Raw genomic sequence first — 6,562 nt, forward strand, 5'->3', positions numbered from 1 at the left:
AAATTAAATTTCGTAAATAAAATTAACTTACTACAAAACTTTAGTAATAATTTGCAATCCATGCAATTCCTAAAATAATTAAAAATGATATTAAAGCGCAAATTATAGAACTTTTATAAACATGTTTAAAAAATGATAAAAACCTAAATTCTAATAATAAAAGCAGTTCGAAAAACCTTTATTTCTTCTTTTAATAGATCGGTAACCCATTGGTGCTGCTTAAGTAAAGGAACACCTACATAAAATTTTATTTAAAAAATTTATAAAAGTTAATATCATTTACCCTGAAACTTATTAGAGGCAACATAAATTTGATACATTGATCCGCATCCACCTTACATTTTATTTTTTTAAAAATTAACTATAAGTTTCTCTCTAAACAATGACCTGAAACGTCATTAATCTCTATTTCTTCAGTTAATAACTCCTTAGACAACTTTTGATGCATTAGCGTCTCTTTGGATATATAATTCGTATCTTTATTTGAACTGTTAGTAGAATAGACCTAAAAACAATGCCATAAAGCGTACACAAGAAGTATTATATATACTCGATAAAGTATACAAGTGCTTTATATAAATAGCTGTATTTTTTTATATCTTTTCTTCTTTGAAGTAAATTCAAGGAATTTTCAATGTTAAAACTGAGCATTACACAAGAAAGCTAGACAAGAGACGGTACTGTTCTAACACAATAACAACGAGCATGTACCTCCCTTAAAACCAAGCGACCAATCGCTAGGTAAAAATTGTGTAATATTGCTAATGAGGGTTACTCAACCGAGGGCCATCCCCATCAGGTGCACATGTGCATGCCTTTTCGACCAATCATCAAAAACGCGTTTGGTTCTTGGGCCTACGATACGCCGGTAAGATCCTCGGCTTCCAGTGGGGTAAAGCAAATTGCTGCGCATCATAACGGATGCTCCGTGCGAATTCCCAAATGCGTAAATTTGGCGAGGGCCACAAAACTGCGCAGTGCTTACAAGCACGAGTTAGCCCTGCTAGTTGTGCTAATTGCTTTAAAGCGCACACTGCCAACTATCGTGGCTGCAAACATTATCCGTGCAGACCTACACTACCCAATCAAACTCCCCTCCCAACGCGTCATTAACAGACCCCCTTATATGTAACTCCTACAATTTCTTATGCCGGTTGACCTCAAAGACAACTCCTCAGACAACCTCTCTACATCCGCAACCAACACAGCTTTCAATATTGACGACAAACCTGTCAACAATGTTAGAGACGGTCTAGAATCCGTTTACAATGGTTTTTAGAGCACCAGCTCTTCTTCATTGCCATTTTCTGTTCCGGAAGTAGATGGCGTTCTACGTAAAAAAAAAGAGTTGCAGGAAATTATGCAACGCAAAAGAAATTATCTATGTTATTGGTGTTACTCATTTTCCTTCCCAGCGTTCCATTAATCTCTGCAGTTTTTCGGGGCGGCGGAGGGGCAGTTACTTTGGTCAGACGAAACATTCAACATAGTGTGATATCTATGCCTGCCCTTGAAAGCATCGAGGCGGTTGTAGTTTTGCTCTACTTTACCAACCAAAACCCGTGTCGTAATTGCAGATCCGCAGGCCGCTTATTACCTCAGATCACGACACCCTTTTTATTAATTGTTCCTTAGTTATTGTATGTGTGGACCTTGACTATAAGCCTCCCGCCTAGAACAGCCGTGTCGGTAACCCCAACGACCAAATTCTCGAATATTACACCGACGAGCGCAGTTCTGCTCGATTTGGGCGACGAAAAGAAATGACAGAGAACATATACCAGAACTTTTACGAACTGAAGTCAATTTTCCGAGGCTCTTAAAGTAACCTTTTCGACATCTTCTGTCTTTCTCAGGACGCCCGCCTTACTTGAAGTTGCAGTTGCTGATTTCGAGGGCGCTTTGATCATGAAGTACCTCACCGCCACGCCAACACGCATAGTTAAGTTTCGCCCTAACCGCTTGCTTGATGAATTGAAGGCCTATTCTCCGTGCGCCGGCACCTTATTTAAGTGCCCACGGCGTCATCTCGTCCCGAAGATAAACTAGCGCTTAATAGACTACAGCAGAGCATTAAGAAAGAACTGTTAGCGTACCACAACCGATTCTAAGAGACCAAGTTAATAGCTATATCTGAAGATAAAGGTAACGGTCGCGTCTTCCTGAAAGTTATTTAGAAAATACAAAAACCGAGCGTGTTTACCATTATTTACTTGCGAAACAGCAATTTTATGCAGTTTAATGAAGTTGACAAAGCGATACTTTCTGCTGATCACCTAGCTGATCAGTGTGCGCCACCTGCTTATATAGATGTAGATGAAGTGCTTTGTGAATCAAAATTCTTCGCTGATGCCTAGGAACAATTTGAGCCAACCACCTTAATCGAAATCACGGAGATTGATACCGCTTTACCGAGGCAAAATGCACCTGACCCTGACGGTATCACCAATATGCTGTATAAGCAACTACCAATGGTGGTAGAACGTTTATGCTGCTTCACAAACTCTACGAAGGCTTTCGGGCACCTTATCAATACACTGGAAGACGGCAACTGTTGTGATGCTCCCGAGGGCACCACGAGCAGCATCTATGCCATGCAAATACAAGCCTAGCAGCCTCTGCAAGCCCTTTACAAAATAGACTGAGGTGGTCATACTACGTCGCTACCGCAAGCCACGCCCTGTGAGAGTTCCAATTAGGATTTCGACAAGGACATCCCACGATTCAATAAAACCCTCGCTTGACGGAGTGGACGATTTGTGTCTTCAATATAGAAAGCGTTTGATCGCGTTTGGCACAAGGGTTTGCTTTACAAATTGCGCTCCGTAGTTCCCCTACTGTTCTTTTTAATTAAATAAATCTTGACTTAAGGACAGCGTCTTTGATATACGTGTGGGAGATACGCGCTCGCCCCTCTTAACAGTCGATAGTAGATCTCTTCTATTACCCCTACTGGATGCACTTTATGTGCGCGCTGACGTGCCACAGCCTGTTAACCTTCACATGTTGATAATAAAGCGGTGTACTCGTCAAAGTCACCTTCATTATTGCGCCAGTATCTGCGGTGCTGCCTTGTGACGCTTACCAACTAGTGTTACCGTTGGAAATTTATTTTTAATGCGAAAAAAAAGCAAAACCTTTTTTATCACAAATAAGCGCACTGCTTCGTTACCAAGGTAATACCTTGGCGTCCTCTGGCGAAATAGCTAGGGGTCATTATTGATCAAGCACTCGTGGCGGCTGTACGTAAACTATATCGCGGCCAAAGTAAGGGTGGCGTAACAAATTCTATACCCTTAACTTTGTGCTCGAAGCAAACTCTTGTTGCGCCCTTGTATATGTTGTGTATCGGCTAATCATGACATATGCGTCTACTTCCTAAACTCACCGGCAATTGTCTTATCGTTTTGTGCAAGGCAAAACAAGTTGCTGCACCTCATGACAAGGCGCCGTGGTTTGCTAGCAAAGCTACCGCCACCTAACGGTTCAATCAGCACGCCAATCGATTATTGGCAGGCACAAGCTCTCGCCGACCGCGCAATTGGCTCTTAACTTTAACAAGAATTAGGAGTAGAAGTATTTTTAAAGTATATATATATAATATTGCTTTAACACAAGCTTAAAGCTAACTTGTACGCTATGACCTGATGAGAGCTCGTAAAATCGGTGTTTTCCTTTACTACCCTGTCGAGCACCAGGAAATAACATTAATAAAAAAAATATACATATAAAGTGTGCGCCGGGGTTTGTACGACGCGATACTTTTATTAAGGCTTTCACCTCGAGCTCCTGGCTATCGTAAGTACGGCTTAGTAAGCACACTAATCGGTACCTGGTAGAAGAGCTCATGAAACGACTGAATTTTTGTAGTATTTATAACGGGATCGGGCTAGAACTACTATACCTTTATATATTTGCTTGCTTTGGTACAAGTTCCATCACTCCAAAAAGTGGTGAACTTACTTAAAGGGACAGATAATCAGTACAGTGTCGAGTTCTGATATACCTTCTCACCTTATTATATGAACTCATTTAACCCATTTCATAATTCATAATTCATTTTAAAATTTTATTATTCTTACATTTATTCAAATATATTAACAAATACTGGCGATTTGTTAAATTTCTTACCTCATCAAAAAAGACGTTCTCCTCAAATGGACAGTAGTAGGCTGCACAAACGTTTTTATTAAACGGAAATCTTTAATTTTTTATTTAAAGAATGAAAACTGCTGATATTGAGGATATAAAATATTTTTATTAATTTAATTATTAAACAGTTTTAAATTGATTAAAAAAATAGTAAAAAATATAAATAATATTTTCATAAAATCTAAAAAAATTCATATAAATAAATAAAGATGGCAAATTTTAACTTCAAATTCCATAAAATTAAAAATTCTTATACAAATATTAAACGAATTGAACAAAAAAAAGTAAAAAGTACAAACTTTTCTTTTTTAATAATAATATTAATAATATACACAAAATTCTTATAATATTTTACATGTTATTCTATTAATTATTGTCGCGAGAATAATTTTGCTTTTGAACGATGGTTGTCAACGAAGCACTGAAGCACTTAGCAGTAAAATTTTTTTAGCAGGACTATTATATGTGGCATCATATAACGTTTTACGCTTATAAACCTATACTAATTTAAAAAAAAATTGACAGACCGGAAAAGTCCAGTAAAGTTGTAGTTACAAAAATAATGGAATAAATAACCCAAGATTCAAATAACGCAACAGCGGAAAAAGCAACTTGTCTCAAATAACAAGAAGGTGGAGAAACAGAAGGTTTAAAATATTATTTAACAAAAAGCATTGAACAAAATGGAATTTATTTCAGTTTTGTTTAGGAAAATGAGGATACTATGTCTCTTAAATAATGAGAAATAATTTACTTTTGGTGGTAATATTAGCGCTAATAATACTGGATTTACGCAAACAATAAAAACTCAAAGTGAGATTAGCATGTAAAGCTAAGTAGCTTGAGCAGAGAATTTTAGTTTAAATCGTAATTTTTGAGCTGGTGTTTAAACTGAAGTGGAGAGATTTAACATTAAAAGCTAAGTGTATAGGTTAAAATGGTTATTAAAAACTGAAGTATTATATAACTGAGTTCACAAAGGCGATCATTCCGTTTGAATAACTTAACGAGTTCGAATTGCGCCAAACAAGTTCCCACATGTTTAAGCTAAAATAGCATTTCTTTCGTTTTTTAAGATATGACTACCCAAATATACCCTAGGTACGTTCCTATTAGAGATGTTAATATGAAATTTAGTAGACTTGTTTACGGGAGGGGTAAAATCACAAAAACGATAATCAGTGAGTACGTAGAACTGTAAGTAAACTGAAGCAATTACCACTCTTCAACCAAACTCTAATTCACAAAGTTTCATTTTAACTGAGAAAAACAGCAGTTCCAGTTGTTAAGTAAAATCTAAAGAATGTTAAAAGATGTTCAACTCACTTTTAAGTCACTTGTTATAAGTTTTGTAGAGCCCTTCGTGGCATGCTTATAAATAAAGTATGGTAATATATAACTCTTTCAGGGGTTTAAGGCAATAATACAAGCATCAGTGACTTTTAAAAGGTTTTTAAAACTGATGTGTGGAATGTAAAAAGTGCGCGCTAAACTTTCTTGTTCAGTTCGACCGTTTAATTCTTTTCAATTTTTTTATGTCCAGTAACTGTGAACAACTTACTTTAAAAAATGCTATTTTTTGAATTATTATGTTCAATACTAACGTTAACCTAACTGGTAAATTGAGTTTTCCAGTCCCAACGCTTTGAAATGATTAATTTTTGCGTTTTAATTAAATTCCAGGTATCAATTTATTTCTTACTTTCGTTTGGAATACACGCCTATTTTTATTTCTATTTTTAAGACGTAGAAGAAAAAAATTGATGCTCCCGCTTCTTCGTTAATTCGGTTTTTAAAATATAAATATATTTTTTTGTAAATTACAAAAAGTATTTAATTTTTTTAAAAAATTTACAAACAAAAAGGAAATAAGCAGAACTTTCAAAAAAAAAATTTGCTGTGTCAATTTCTTTTTTAAAAAATATAAAAGTTAATATTTATTTTAAAGCAGAAAATTAGTATACAATTTTTTTCTAACTTTTTAATTATTAGAAAAACTAACAAGGTGTTTAATTATAAAAAAATTTTTTTGGGAAAAATTAAAATATCTTGTTAAGCAAATTTGTTCATTTCTTAGAATAAAACTTTTTCAAGTAAATTTTTTTTTCTAATTAGCAAAAGCAAAAAGTTAGCAATAAAAATTTTTTAGTATAGTAAATTTTCTCAGTTATTTTTATCATAATTTTTTTTTAAATTATTAATTTTCTTTATATAAAGCTTATAGATTTCTTTTTTCTAATTTAATATAAAAAATATTATTAAGTTTGTTTTAATTATTAAATTACAAAACAAACAAAATGCGCTATTTATAATTTTTTTTATTTGTTCGTTGAAACCTCCCAATTCTCGCTTAGTGTTAACTATAGCGCCTATAAAAGGTAGCGAAGAATAATAAGAACTATAGTTACTA

At 34.8% G+C, this 6,562-nt stretch overlaps 1 long non-coding RNA gene across 1 annotated transcript; it reads right to left on the reverse strand.

The window, feature by feature from the left end:
- On the reverse strand, positions 1 to 567 carry LOC135141075 (uncharacterized). The gene is made up of 4 exons (XR_010282310.1): positions 388 to 567; positions 284 to 334; positions 177 to 235; positions 1 to 69 (listed from the first exon to the last, which is right to left on the reverse strand). It is a non-coding gene; the product is annotated as an uncharacterized LOC135141075 (long non-coding RNA).
- Positions 568 to 6,562: the final 5,995 nt, after the last annotated feature.

This window comes from Zophobas morio, unplaced genomic scaffold (genome assembly GCF_036711695.1).
Source record: "Zophobas morio isolate AGI-343-1 ecotype UQ-CSIRO unplaced genomic scaffold, CSIRO_AGI_Zmor_V1 ptg000042l, whole genome shotgun sequence".
Taxonomy (NCBI): Eukaryota; Metazoa; Arthropoda; class Insecta; order Coleoptera; family Tenebrionidae; genus Zophobas; species Zophobas morio.